The sequence below is a fragment of the Mesoplodon mirus genome, assembly GCF_964341445.2.
Source record: "Mesoplodon mirus genome assembly, chromosome: 10".
Lineage (NCBI taxonomy): Eukaryota > Metazoa > Chordata > Mammalia > Artiodactyla > Ziphiidae > Mesoplodon > Mesoplodon mirus.
The window spans coordinates 12,485,138-12,500,029 of NC_138986.1; positions in this window are offsets into that span (position 1 = coordinate 12,485,138).

Sequence of the window (14,892 nt, forward strand, 5' to 3'; positions counted from 1 at the left end):
GAGTTGTCTCCAGACCTGCCTAATATTCTCATAGCTAAGTTCTGACACTCACATACCTTTATATGTCCTCACTTTTCTTAAGGTGGCCTGAGAGAATCTCTGTTCCTGATAATCAAGGGTCTAATGACCACACCCAAGGGACAAAAGATGACTGCATAAAACCCTACAGCCAACAAAGAGAGAGTTGCTAATCAGAGACTCTTAACAGAAGGAGAAGTGGAGAAAAAAAGACACAAGGTGCAAAGTGCCAACTCCTTTAAAGCTCCAAACAAATGCTGGACATTCCTCCCTATGCCAATCCTAGATGGCCCCAGGCAAAAATGACCATACTAAGATCAACTGAAATCATTGAAGAGGGTGTGGCTAAGATAATAAAATAGAAGTTCTAGTAATTATTTAATCCTCTTACATTGTTAGGAAGTCAACTTTTGGCCAGAAGAGAGGAAGTCCCTTCCCCATGATATACAGATGGTCAAAAAGCTTTTGGTTTCCTGGAACTGCTATTTAAAATTCCAAGTATGTGAGTATAAATTAGAGGCATTAAAGGTTTGGCTAGGGGACTTCCTTGGTGGCGCAATGGTTAAGAATCCGCCTGCTAATGCAGGGGACAAGGGTTTGGGCCCTGGTATGGGAAGATCCCACATGCTGGGGAGCAACTAAGCCCATGTGGCACAACTACTGAAGCCCGCTCGTCTAGAGCCCATGCTCCGCACCAAGAGAAGCCATTGCAATGAGAAGCCCACACACCGCAAAGAAGAGTGGCCCCCACTCGGTGCAACTAGAGAAAGCCCGCATTCATCAACGAAGACCCAACACAGCCAAAAATAAATAAAAATTAAAAAAAAAAGATGCAACACGAGCTTTGTTTTTCAGAACTCACTTCCTACAAACCTCTTTGCTTAACATATTTTTTATTAGCTTTTCTAATTTATGAATATGGCAAAAACATACAAATGAGTGTAAGTATCCAGACATGGCATATAATATACAAAATCTCTTATATTTTTAATTAAAAATTTTTTTGTTTTCTTATATATAACTTGGGTTCCTTTTGGCCAAGTTTGAAGTTAGGATCTCTTTAGATCTGGGACCTGCTACATCTGTGATCCCATGAACCTCCATCATCACAGACTCTATTCTAGGTGGGTTCATTACTCACCAGCTTTTTGGCCTTGGACAGCTGTATCTCTTGGCCTCTGTATCTCTTTAGTTCTTAGTTCCTTACCTGTAAATTGAGGGGTTGAGTAGATCAATGGTTTTCTGACTGTGTTCTATAAAGCCTTGATGTGACTGTGGATACCCTTAGGGACCTCTGGGTGGGATGGGAGCAGTGGGCACAAGCTGCTGGGGCTGTGGGATCCCATAGTACCTGCTCAAATGGAGCAGTTTTACTTACGTCTACTGGATTTATTGGAGTTCTATATGAGCTTTCACTTGATGAAAGAGTTGTAAGGCCAAAAAAAAAAAGAAAAAGATTTGCAAACCACTAGACTAGATAAAAATTGTTACTGTTTTGTTCTAGAGTTAAATTATTCTACTCTAAGCACCTTAATCGGTTCTGGCATGAAATGGCTCTCAAGAAATATCTGTTAATGGGACTTCCCTGGCAGTCCAGTGGTTAAGACTTTGCCTGTCCTTCCCCTGCAAGGGACACGGGTTCAATCCCTGGTTGGGAAACTAAGATCCCACATGCCGTGTGGCATGGCCAAAAAAAAAAAAAATCTGTTGGATGAATGGCGTCCCTGCCCTTAGGGAATTTATAACCAGATGAAAAATCTTCCTCATCTTAGAAAATACTATAGTTAAAATAATGCTTCTTTTACCCTATTGCCATCATACATTCAATTGTTTAATTTTTGTATTTTGTAAGAAGCAAAAGAGAATGTCTATTCTTCATCTTCAAATGGCCCACACTAAAATCGTCCCTTTCAGATGAATATCAGGTGACAAATTGCAGGCTATGATTGTTAGAAGTTTCATCATTAATTTGTGTAGTATCTATAAGAGAGATAGGCTAGAAACATTGATCTTACTGTACTAACATGGGACTTTTTGGTAGGATTAATGGAAATCTTTCTTTATAGAGAGAAAGCTCTTCCAATGGTATGTGCATGAGTACAAATGAATATATCTTAGTATGCTTTCTGAAGAATTTATCAGGAAATCTTTCAGTGAGTCCACATCAGAACAAGTGTAGAAAACCATGGAGTTGAAACAGTGTTGCAGTCCATGAAAATCTGGAGATCTTTAATATGTGATTGTCTTTTTTTAAAAAACTTATTTATTTTATTTATTTATTTTTGTCTGTGTTGGGTCTTCATTGCAGTGAGTGGGCTTCTCATTGTGGTGGCTTCTCTTATTGCAGAGCACGGGCTCTAGGCATGTGGGCTTCAGTAGTTGTGTCATGTGGGCTCAGTAGTTGTGGCTCCCTGGCTCTAGAGCACAGGCTCAGTAATTGTGGCCCATGGGCTTAGTTGCTCTGCGGCATGTGGGATCTTCCCAGACCAGGGGTCGTACCCATGTCCCCTGCATTGGCAGGCGGATTCTCAACCACTGCACCACCAGGGAAGCCCTGTGATTGTCTTTTTGTTAACTCTTTGTACATCCGGAACTGTAGCCTTTCAGAATGTAACATTCTCAAAGTTATCCTGGTATTTCATATCTACATCTATGACAACTACTTAGAATGTCCTTCTCACATTTTCCACCTATGTCTGTCTTATTTAACCTTCAAAATGTCCTACAAGCATCGCCTACTCCAGGTTCACTTCTGGAGTGAATTATTTTTGCTGAGATATTCCTCCTCCATACCCCAAATCCTACCCATTTGTCTAATTTAACCTATATCCAATGACTGTAACCATGTGTTTACCTTTCTTTCTCCCTGGCCATAATGAAATCTCTTTTAGGATAGGGATCATATCTTATTTATTTAACTTTGTGTTCCCAGTGCCTAAAAAAGTGCCTGGCATGTTGTAATTGCCCAATGAATTATTATGATATTTTAATGAAAAACTGGTGGCTTTAAGAACGTTGTTCTATAGTCACTATATTAATCAGAGTCCTAACAGAAAAGTAGAGACCACTCTGAGTATTTCCGATAGAGCCAACTTACTATGGGGAGTTGGTTTCAAATGCATCAGAAGAGCTGGAGGAGCAAAAGAATGAAGAGGAGAGCCTGAAGAGCAAAAAAGAATAAGGGTGATCCCTGAAGACCAGAAGCCACAGATGCCCCTGAGCTGAAAGAAGCCCAGGATCCTGAGCCTTCACCTGCTGTTGCACTGTTGCTTCTGGATCTACTGAAGAAGTAGGTACCATTAAGGAAGTGGACACTTCCTGGACTGATGAGGTAGCTTCCCATCCTACCTCCATCTTACCAACTGCTGAAAAATACCAGCAGCTACCACTAAACCAAAGGCTTCTCTCTGCCTCAGATTACTGCTTCTTCCTGACAGAACCTAACAGAGAGCTGACAAGAATGTAGAGAATGTGGCATGCAGACCCACAGCCTTGGTGGGTCAGAGAGCTGGGAGACAAAAGTCACTAAGAGACTTCTGCTTCCAGGAAGCCCCCATTTTAGAATCCATGGTGCTACATATCAATATATTGGAGTTTTTCAGCAGAACAATTACTGATTGATTAAAAAGCATGAATGTGAATATGTCAGACATTTCATCTCCTGCCTAAAGACATGCTAATCAAACTTATCTATGACACAAAAATGGGGGATAGGAGGCATCTCTATGAAATCCATCAGAATTAATATTCAAAATTATCACAGTAGACTAGAACTATGATTCTTAAGTCAGTGAAAGAAAATCTAACAGAAAAGAAGGAAGTTCTGACATATGCTACAGCATGGATGAACCTGGAGAACATTATGCTAAGTGAAATAAGCCAGTCACAAATACTGAATAATTCCACCTATATGAGGCACCTAGAATAGTCCAATTCATAAAGAAATACCAGTTTTTCCATCCTTTTGCTTTTAATTCATCTTTTTCTTTACATTTAAAGTTCTTTTCTCATAGACAGCACTGTAGTTAGGTCTTGCTATTTTTTATCTGACAACCTCTGTCTTTTAATTGGAGTGTTTAATGTAATTATTGATATGGTTGTGATTAAATCTACCATCTCGCTATTTGTTTTCTAGTTATCCAATTTAGATTTTTTTCCTCTTTTTTCTTGCTTCCTGCTTCCTTTTGGATTAATCAGGTTTTTTTTGTTTTTGTTCTTGTTTTGTTTTCCAAACGATTTCATTCTTTCCTCACTATTGGCTGACACATTTTGTTTTATTTTTTAGTGGCTGCTCCAAGGTTTACAGTATACATCTTTAAATGATCACAATCCATCTCCAAATAATATTATATGACTACACATATAATGTAAGGCCCTTACAACAGTGTACCTTTGTTTTTTCCCTTCTAGTCCTTTGCACTGTTGCTTCTTACATGTGTTACCATACATTGGCACAGTTTTTGTCCTACATGCCCCACAGTACCTGCTATTATTGTGGCTTTAAATAATCACTTTTAAAGAGATTTAAAATGAGAGTCTTTTTTATATGTTTCCACACGTCTATCATTTCCATGCTCTTCATCCTTTGTGCAGATACAGAATTTCATTTGGCGTTATTTTCCTCCTGTCTGAAAGAATTCTGTTCGTGTTGCTGTGTTGCATCTCTCCGGTGAAGATTCTTTCAGCTTCTGTATGTAGAATTCTAGATAGAAAACTTTTTCTTCAATACTTTAGAGATGTCACCCCATTGCCTTCCAGCCTGCAAAGTTTCTGATGAGAAATCTGCTGTCATTTTTAATCTTTGTTCTTCTGTACGTAATGTGTCCCTACAACGCTCCCTCCAGAACTTTTAAGATTTTCTCTTTATCATTGATTTTAGGATGTTTCTTAGCTTTATTCTTTATGTTTGTTCTTCTTTGAGTTCCTTGAGAATCCTAAATCTGAGAGTTTATAACTTTCATCAAATTTGACAATTCCAGCTATCATTCTTTAGTTTTTCTGTTCCTCCCACCTATTCTAGCTGGTACTCCATTTATACATGTTTTAGACCACTTGATGTTTTTCAGTGTGTCACTGATCCTCTATTTTTTTTTTTCTTCAATCTTTCTTCTCTTTGTGCTTCATTTTGGAGAGATACTCTTGCTTCAAGTTTACTGATCATTTTTGCTGCAGTGTTTAATCTGCTATTAATCCCATCTAGTGTTTTTTCCTATCAGGTATCACATACATATTATATATATATATAAATAGATATTTATATAATATATATATATTTCATTTATATAAATATATATATTTTTGGCTGCACTGTACGGCTTGCAGGATCTCATTTCTGGGACCAGGGATTGAACCCGGGCCATGGCAGTAAAAGCCTGAGTCCCAACCACTAAGCCACCAGGGAACTCCTTCAGGTATCATATGTATCATCAGTATTTAGTAAAAAATTTGAGAGAAACTTTTTGCAGATCTCAGGAGTTCTCTCTCTGTGTGCAGCTCCCTTCTTGCCAATACTCTGTCTCACAAATTCTAGCCACTCTGGCCTTTTTAACTCTAATCTCTGTCTCCTCATCTCAGTGAGATTGCTGGGCTGTGTGCCATGGTTTGGAAACTGCTTCTAGGCAGAAAGCTGGAGCAATGATAGCACTCATTTCATTAGATCTCTCCTTTCAGGGATCACAGTGTGGCTGGTGCTGCCAGTTGTCCAACATCTGAAAACAGATGTTTCATGTAGTTTGTTCAGTTTTCAGTTCATGCATGGCAGGAAGATAATTACTATAGCCCTGCATACTTTATGAGCAGTCGGTGCAAGTCTAAATAAGTAAATTGGAATGTTACTTTAGTATCACTGTGACTGCGACAGTTACAAAACAAACTGACATAGGTGCTCTCTTTTTGGTGCCTCCCATATCAGGAGCAATTGTTGGTGATTTTCTTCAATGGTTAATTACTTTTGGTAAATTTCCAAACAAAATAGGTCTCAATTTTCCCTGGTCACGTGATAGTTGCATTCTTAGAGAATTTTGTAAATATTAAAATGAAAATACTTTGTGTTTAGATGTAAAATGGAGTTAGGTTCTGGGCTCAGATAATATACCTGTAAATGGGTTTTCCTTTTACAGAAAAGTCACATAGGGTATGGGACCACAATCCCTTGTGTAGGACTGTGGTGTGGCATCCTTGGCCCTTGTTGGAAACCACTGTCTGCATAATGAGTGCCTTTCATACTTCATGTATTTTATCTGCTGAATGCATAACCATGTGGTAATTTTGAAGCTTACATGTTGTGGGAAAGGCAATAAATAAGTTATATCTTAGCTGAAGTTCCTGTTATAAGGGAAAAGAAGAGATACTTAACATTGTTTTACCAAGATAATCATGGTAAATAATCATTCCTTTATAATGAAGGAATCTATTCTTAGTTCACCTTCCAAACAAGGGACTCTTTCTGCAGAAAGTCATTGTAAAATGTTCCTACATCATCATTCATTCATTCAACAAATTTTTATTGTGCTGCCATATGTGCCAGGTATTGAGGATATATGAGTGATCCAAACAGACAAGAATCTCTGTCCTCATGGAGCTTACATGTTTATTAAGGTTCAGGGCAGAGAAACTGGCCACCAAAGGAAACATTCACACATCCCTCAAATTTAAAGACAGAGTTTCCACGTCACACATTTCCGTTAAGTAATAAAACAGGATACGAGAATTTTATTTATTTATTAAGACTTTTTTGATGTGGACCATTTTTAAAGTTTTTAATTGAATTTGTTACAATATTGCCTCTGGGGACTTCCCTGGTAGCCCAGCAGGTAAGACTCTATGCTCCCAATGCAGGGGGCTGGGGTTCAATCCCTGGGTGGGGAACTAGATCCCACATGCATGCTACAACTAAGAGTTCACATGCTGCAGTTAAGACCTGGTGCAGTCGAAATAAATAAATAAATAATAAATATTAAAAACAAAACAAAAAAAACCCATTGCTCTGAAGAAGTGCATAACCAAAGTTGAAGACCAGGGCATCCAATCAAATTTGGATGATTTGCTTCAATTATATTGATAGGTTCAAAGGGATGATCAAATAATCCTGCTCAACCCAGACTTCATGCTTTCCTGAAAGAGCAGAAGAAGCCTCCTTTCTCACAGAACTCAGTTGCCCTAGATCACCTTGGCTGTTGAAGAATTATTAGTTTGTCTGGGATCCCACCTTCAGAACATACTTCCTTAGATCTGGCAACTTGAATTCTGGATTGATGACCACTTGGCTGGTTTGAACGGATTCTCTGGTTCACTCTCTGATGTGGCCTCAGGTAAAATGCACATTGTCCCCCTCCCCCCAGACAGCTGCAATACCACCATGGGGCTGCAATGGGAAGTTTGGGATCTGCAACTCTATGGAATGTGTAGCCACAGAAATAAAACTTGGTGTTAGGAGTCCTAGGTTCAAATCCCTGACACAAGATCTACTTCATATGGATCCTGGGGGGAACCAATGAATTTTCTTCTGAGGCTCAGTGACTCCAACTCTAAAACAAGGACAATGGTAATTTTGTTCAAGAGTTATAAGGATTACAATGAAACCATGTATGTCAGAATGAGTTGCAAGCCACACAGCACCATATACATACGGGCATACGTACACCATACATGTACGCATTGCTGTAGTGGTCAGTGATGATGAGTAGGGTAGGGGGCCCGTTGAAAGATTCTGAGGTCTGAAAACTCTGTAGCCCTCTGGCCTGTACTTCTGAATGTACTGTATTATTTTGCTGCTTTTCCTGATGAGACAATAGTAAGCTTTTGCTCTCAGTACGCTTTCCAGTTTTCACTCCCCTGTTGGATTTGTAGTCATTGCTTGTGGTCCAGTCTAAATGTGATTAAGTTTGATGCCCAAGAAACAGTGAAGTAGGTGCGCTTGGTACCCAGCTTCCCTTCCTTTAGTGTGGGAGATTCTGCCCGGGGCTGACCGCCTTCTCTGGGTTGGGGGAGGTCCCAGTGTAGCTGCCTCAAACTGGCTGACCTGAAGTGGATCCAGACACACCTGTGAATTCCTTACCTTGCTGGGTGGTGCCAGTCCTTGGGCAGGCTTACTCCTGTGATCTCTGTGGCCCAGTAAAAGATGATTATGGCTCCACTTGCTGGGTGGGAGTCAGTGAGGTGATGACAGCCTCCCTTGAGAGATGGCAGGCATGTATTCTTGTACTAACAAGAATTTCTTGCTGGATCATCAAGACATTTCCCTTGTGGGGACTGGACCTTGTAGAATCTTACTCCTAGGTCTGACGCTTCAGCATCTGTGTTTTATCGTCAGTCTGACCTGTCCTCAAACAAAAGATCTGGCAAGAAACGCTTTTCCAGAAATCATCCACGTGCTGTTGACTTTTACTTTCCACTGTATCCCTTTCTCCCTGCCCCCAGCAATTTCCCATGAATACTACGTAAGTGTCTTGGGCTAATTGAACCGACCTGCTTTGTCAGATCTATTTACAAGCTCCTTTTAGTTTGTTTGCTTAGCTTCCATTCTGGGTATGCTATTTCACCGTTTTTTTGGTTTAGATAAAAAAACATACAAATCGCAGTGTTTCCATCATGTGATCAATATGATAATAATAATCATTTCCATACTCTATTATGAATCAGATGTCTGATACATCTGATCTGATTTAATCCCCATAATGTTCCAGAGTAGACATTATTATCTCCCTTTTACCCATGAAGCTTAGAGGGTACAATAATTTGTTTAAAACTACAAAGTTAGTAATTATTAGACCTGGAATTGAAATCTAGGTAGGTTTAAATCCAAGTCTACATTCTTTTCACTATATCATACTGGATCTTGAATCTTTAGTCACTATTTAGCATGGCGTTGGAAATCAGTACTATCTTTGAGTTTAAGCTCAGATTCCCTTTAGTTTTTCTGTGCAAGGCTGGAGGACAGGGTACAGGTGGTTCCAAATTTCACAAACCAACATGTTCCTAGAAAGCATGCTATGAAGCAGATTGTCAGGAATTACATTAAACACCCAGAGCTACGTCAAGATTATTGATAGTCAGAAGGAAAGCCTAACGCCATGAACAGTGTGAAATGGTAGATGGACCCCAAGTTCGGACTCCCTTCAAACTTCCGTTCAGTAGCCAGACTAATCATCTGAAAACACAACTCTGATTATGCCTTTACCACAATGTATAAATTTGCTTTCATCTGTGGGATCGTTCTTAAGTTAATGACAGTCTTCCCCAATAGACTCTAAGCTCTACATGGGCAAGGAGCATCTTTCTTTCATTTGGCCCTGGATCCCATGCTTAATGCACACCTGTCCCTAGTTCTTTTTTTTTTTTTTTTTTTTTTTTCTTTTTTTTGCGGTATGCGGGCCTCTCACTGCTGCGGCCTCTCCCGTCGCGGAGCACAGGCTCCGGACGCGCAGGCTCCGGATGCGCAGGCTCAGCGGCCATGGCTCACGGGCCCAGCCGCTCCGCGGCATATGGGATCCTCCCAGACCGGGGCACGAACCCGCATCCCCTGCATCGGCAGGCGGACTCTCAACCACTGCGCCACCAGGGAGGCCCTGTCCCTAGTTCTTTAACACACCAGGGTTGGTCCTGGTTCCAGACAGTTGTGCTGACTGCTCCCTGTGCCTGGAAAGCCACCTCCCCTTCCCCTGACACCTGCATGTCCCTCTCTCATCTCATGCAAGATTCTGCTCAAATGGTCCCTCATCCGTGAGCCCTGCTTGACCACCCTTTCTAAAGTGACACTCCCTGCCCCTACCCCATGTCCATCACCTCTGAATCTTTTGATTTTTATATTAAAAAAATGTTTTTCCTAGCACAAATCACTGACCGACTTTACATTATTACTTATTAAAAAATCTGTCTTCCTCCACTAGATTCTAAGCTTATTGAGGGCAGGGACTTACTTTACTACTGCAAACTTGGCCCTTAAAACAGTGCTTGGAGATAGTACATGCTGAGTAAATATTTGATGATCTAATCAATTAATAAATAATTTAATAAAGATTTATTGAATTCATGAACAATTCCCAAAACATGTCCCTCAATCTTGTCTGCAGCAGATACCACTGCTGCCCTGTGCCACATCCCTCTGCCCAGCTCTGCCTGCAGCTGTGCTGGGGCAGTGGGGTGGAGGTGGGCAGGAGGTGGACTTTCTGTGCATGTTGAATGCTGGTTCACCTCACCTGCAGGCAGAGTCCCCTGCTTCTCTGCATCAGGCTTTCTCAGAAGTTGTCTGGGAAGTTGCCTCATAGCCTGGAAGTGCTGGGGAGTTATATCCCCAGGGGCAGCCCTCTACCAGTAGAGGAAGGGAGTCAGGGGCAAGTGCCAGGATGCCCTCCTTCAGAGGGACAGTTGGGTACCTTCTACAGCAGTGGTCCCCAATCTTTTTGGCACCAGGGACCAGTTTCATGGAAGACAATTTTTCCATGGACTGGGGGGTTGGGGGGATGGTTTCGGGATGATTCAAGTGTGTTACATTTATTGTGCACTTTATTTCTATTATTATTACATTGTAATATATAATGAAATAATTATACAACTCACCATAATGCAGAATCAGTGGGAACCCTGAGCTTGTTTTCCTGCAACTAGATGGTCCCCTCCGGGGGTGACGGGAGACAGTGACACCAAAGTGTGTTGCTTATGTCCAGTCTACTCAGCTTAATTGTCACTTGCCACTCACTGATAGGGTTTTGATACGAGTCTGCAAGCAGTTGATATATTACGGTCTCTGTGCAGTCAGACCTCTCTGCTAACGATAATCTGTATTTGCAGCTGCTCCCCAGCACTAGCGTCACTGCCCCAGCTCCACCTCAGATCATTAAGTATTAGATTCTCATAAGGAGCGCGCAACCTGGATCCCTCGCGTGTACAGTTCACAGTACGATTTGCGTCCCTATGAGAATCTAATGCCACTACTGATCTGACAGGAGGCGGAGCTTAGGCGGTAATGCGAGCGATGGGGAGTGGCTGTAAATAGATGAAGCCTCACTCACTCGCCCACTGCTCACTGCCCTCTGTGCAGCCTGGTTCCTAATAGGCCATGGACACGTATCGGTCTGTGGCCCCAGGGTTGGGGACCCCTGTTCTACAGAGTTGCTGCGAGTCTCCAGGAGGGCTGCGTCCACAGCTTAGGAAGCCCTCTTCATGACGCTCCCTCCTCCCCCCTCACTCTGCCCCTTGCTCTGGCTTCCTTGGGTCACCTCTTAAAGTATCTGCCTCCAAGTCTTTGCATTGGGAAAACCAGTGGCTAAGGTTGGTTCAGTGGGTTGTGTAGGCTTCCTGGTGGAGGGGACTGGCTCTTGTGTTCTGGTGGATAAGGCTAGATCTTGTCTTTCTGATTGGCAGGACCACATCTGGTGGTGTGTTTTGGGGTGTCTGTGACCTTACTATGATTTTAGGCAGCCTTTCTGCTAATGGGTGGGGTTGTGTTCCTGTCTTGCTAGTTGTTTGGCTTGTGGTGTTCAGCACTGTAGCTTGTAGCTTGCTGGTCTTTGAGTGGAGCTGGGTCTTAACATTGAGATGGAGATTTCTTGGAGAGCTTTTGCCATTTGATATTACGTGGAGCAGGGAGGTCTCTGGTGGAGCAACGTCCTGAACTCAGAAATAAGCAACATCTCAAATAAACAACCCAACCTTACACCTAAAGCAGTTAGAGAAAGAAGAACAACAAGAAAAAACCCCCAAAGTTAGCAGAAGGAAAGATTTCATAAAGATCAGATCAGAAAAAAATGAAAAAGAAATGAAGGAAACAGTAGCAAAGATAAATAAAACTAAAAGCTGGTTCTTTGAGAATATAAAATTGATAAACCAGTCAGACTCATCAAGAAAAAAAGGGAGAAGACTCAAATCAATAAAATTAGAAATGAAAAAGGAGAAGTAACAACTGACACTGCAGAAATACAAAGGATCATGAGAGATCACTACAAGCCACTATATGCCAATAAAATGGACAACCTGGAAGAAGTGGACACATTCTTAGAAAAGCACAACTTTCCGAGACTGAACCAGGAAGAAAGAAAATATAAAAAGACCAATCACAAGCACTGAAATTGAAACTGTGATTAAAAATCTTCCAACAAACAAAAGCTCAGGACCAGATGGCTTCACAGGCGAATTCAATCAACCATTTAGGGAAGAGCTAACACCTATCCTTCTCCAGTTCTTCCAAAATATAGCAGAGGGAGGAACACTCCCAAACTCACTCTATGAGGCCACCACCACCCTGATACCAAAACCAAAGATGTCATAAAAAAAGAAAACTATAGGCAATATCACTGATGCACATGGATGCAAAAATCCTCAACAAAATACTAGCAAACAGAATCCAGGCACATTAAAAGGATCATACACCATGATCAAGTGGGCTTTATCCCAAGATTTCAAGGATTCTACAATATATGCAAATCAATCAATGTGATACACCATATTAACAAATTGAAGGAAAAAACCATATGATCATCTCAATAGATGCAGAAAAAGCTTTCGACAAAATTCAACACCTATTTATGATTAAAACCCTCCAGAAAGTAGGCATAGAGGGAACTTACCTCAACATAATAAAGGCCATATATGACAAACCCATACCAACATCACTCTCAGTGGTGAAAAACTGAAACCATTTCCTCTAAGATCAGGAACAAGACAAGGTTGTTCACTCTCACCACTATTATTCAACATAGTTTTGGAAGTTATAGCCACAGCAAGCAGAGAAGAAAAAGAAATAAAAGGAATCTAAATCAGAAAAGAAGTAAAGCTGTCACTGTTTGCAGATGACATGATACTATACATAGAGAATCCTAAAGATGCTACCAGAAAACTACTAGAGCTAATGAATGAATTTGCTAAAGTAGCAGGATACAGAATTAATGCACAGAAATCCCTTGCATTCCTATACACTAATGATGAAATATCTGAAAGAGAAATTCAGGAAACACTCCCATTTACCACTGCAGCAAAAAGAATAAAATACCTAGGAGTAAACCTACCTAAGGAGACAAAAGAACTGTATGCAGAAAACTATAAGACGCTGATGAAAGGAATTAAAGATGATACAAACAGATGGAGAGATATACCATGTTCTTGGATTGGAAGAATCAACATTGTGAAAATGACTCTACTACCCAAAGCAATCTACAGATTCAATGCAATCCCTATCAAACTACCAATGGCATTTTTCACAGTACTAGAACAAAAAATTTCACAATTTGTATGGAAACACAAAAGACCCCGAATAGCCAAAGCAAACTTGAGAAAGAAAAATGGAGCTGGAGTATCCAGCTCCCTAACTTCAGACTATACTACAAACCTACAGTAATCAAGACAGTATGGTACTGGCACAAAAACAGAAATATAGATCAAAGGAGCAGGATAGAAAGCCCAGAGATAAACCTACACACATATGGTCACCTTATTTTTGATAAAGGAGGCAAGAATATACAGTGGAGAAAGGACAGCCTCTTCAATAAGTGGTGCTGGGGGCTTCCCTGGTGGCGCAGTGGTTGAGAGTCCGCCTGCCAATGCAGGGGACACGGGTTCGTGCCCTGGTCCGGGAAGATCCCACATGCCGTGGAGCGACTGGGCCCGTGAGCCATGACCGCTGAGCCTGCGTATCCGGAGCCTGTGCTCCGCAACGGGAGAGGCCACAACAGTGAGAGGCCCGCGTACTACAAAAAAAAAAAAAAAAAGTGGTGCTGGGAAAACTGGACAGCTACATGTAAAAGAATGAAATTAGAACACTCCCTAACACCATACACAAAAATAAACTCAAAATGGATTAAAGACCTAAATGTAAGGCCAAACACTATAAAACTCTTAGAGGAAAACATAGGCAGAACACTCTGTGACATAAATCACAGCAAGGTCCTTTTTGACCCACCTCCTAGAGTAATGGAAATAAAAGCAAAAATCAACAAAGTGGACCTAATGAAATTTAAAAGCTTTTGCACAGCAAAGGAAACCATAAAAAAGACCAAAAGACAACCCTCAGAATGGGAGAAAATATTTACAAATGAAGCAAATGACAAGGATTAATCTCCAAAATTTACAAGCAGCTCATGCAGCTCAATAGCAAAAAACAAACAACCCAATCCAAAAATGGGCAAAAGACCTAAACAGACATTTCTCCAAAGAAGATATACAGACTGCCAACAAACACATGAAAGAATGCTCAACATTATTAATCATTAGAGAAATGCAAATCAAAACTACAATGAGATATCATCTCACACCAGTCAGAATGGCCATCATCAAAAAATCTACAAACAATAAATGATGTAAAGAGTGTGAGAAAAGGGAACCCTCTTGCACTGTTGGTGGGAATGTAAATTGATACAGCCACTATGGAGAACAGTATGGAGGTTCCTTAAAAAATTAAAAATAGAACTACCACATGACCCAGCAATCCCACTACTGGGCATATACACTGAGAAAACCATAATTCAAAAAGAGTCATATACCACAATGTTCATTGCAGCTCTATTTACAATAGCCCAGAGATGGAAACAACCTAAGTGTCCATCATCAGATGAATGGATAAAGAAGATGTGGCACATATATACAATGGAATATTACTCAGCCATAAAAAGAAACGAAATTGAGTTCTTTGTAGTGAGGTGGATGGACCTAGAGTCTGTCATACAGAGTGAAGTAAGTCAGAAAGAGAAAAACAAATACCTTATGCTAACACATATATATGGAATCTAAAAAGAAAAAAAAAAAGGTCCTGAAGAACATAGGGGCAGGACAGGAAAAAAGATGCAGACATAGAGAATGGACTTGAGGACACAGGGAGGGGGAAGGGTAAGCTGGGATGAAGTGAGAGAGTGACATGGACATATATACACCACCAAATGTAAAATA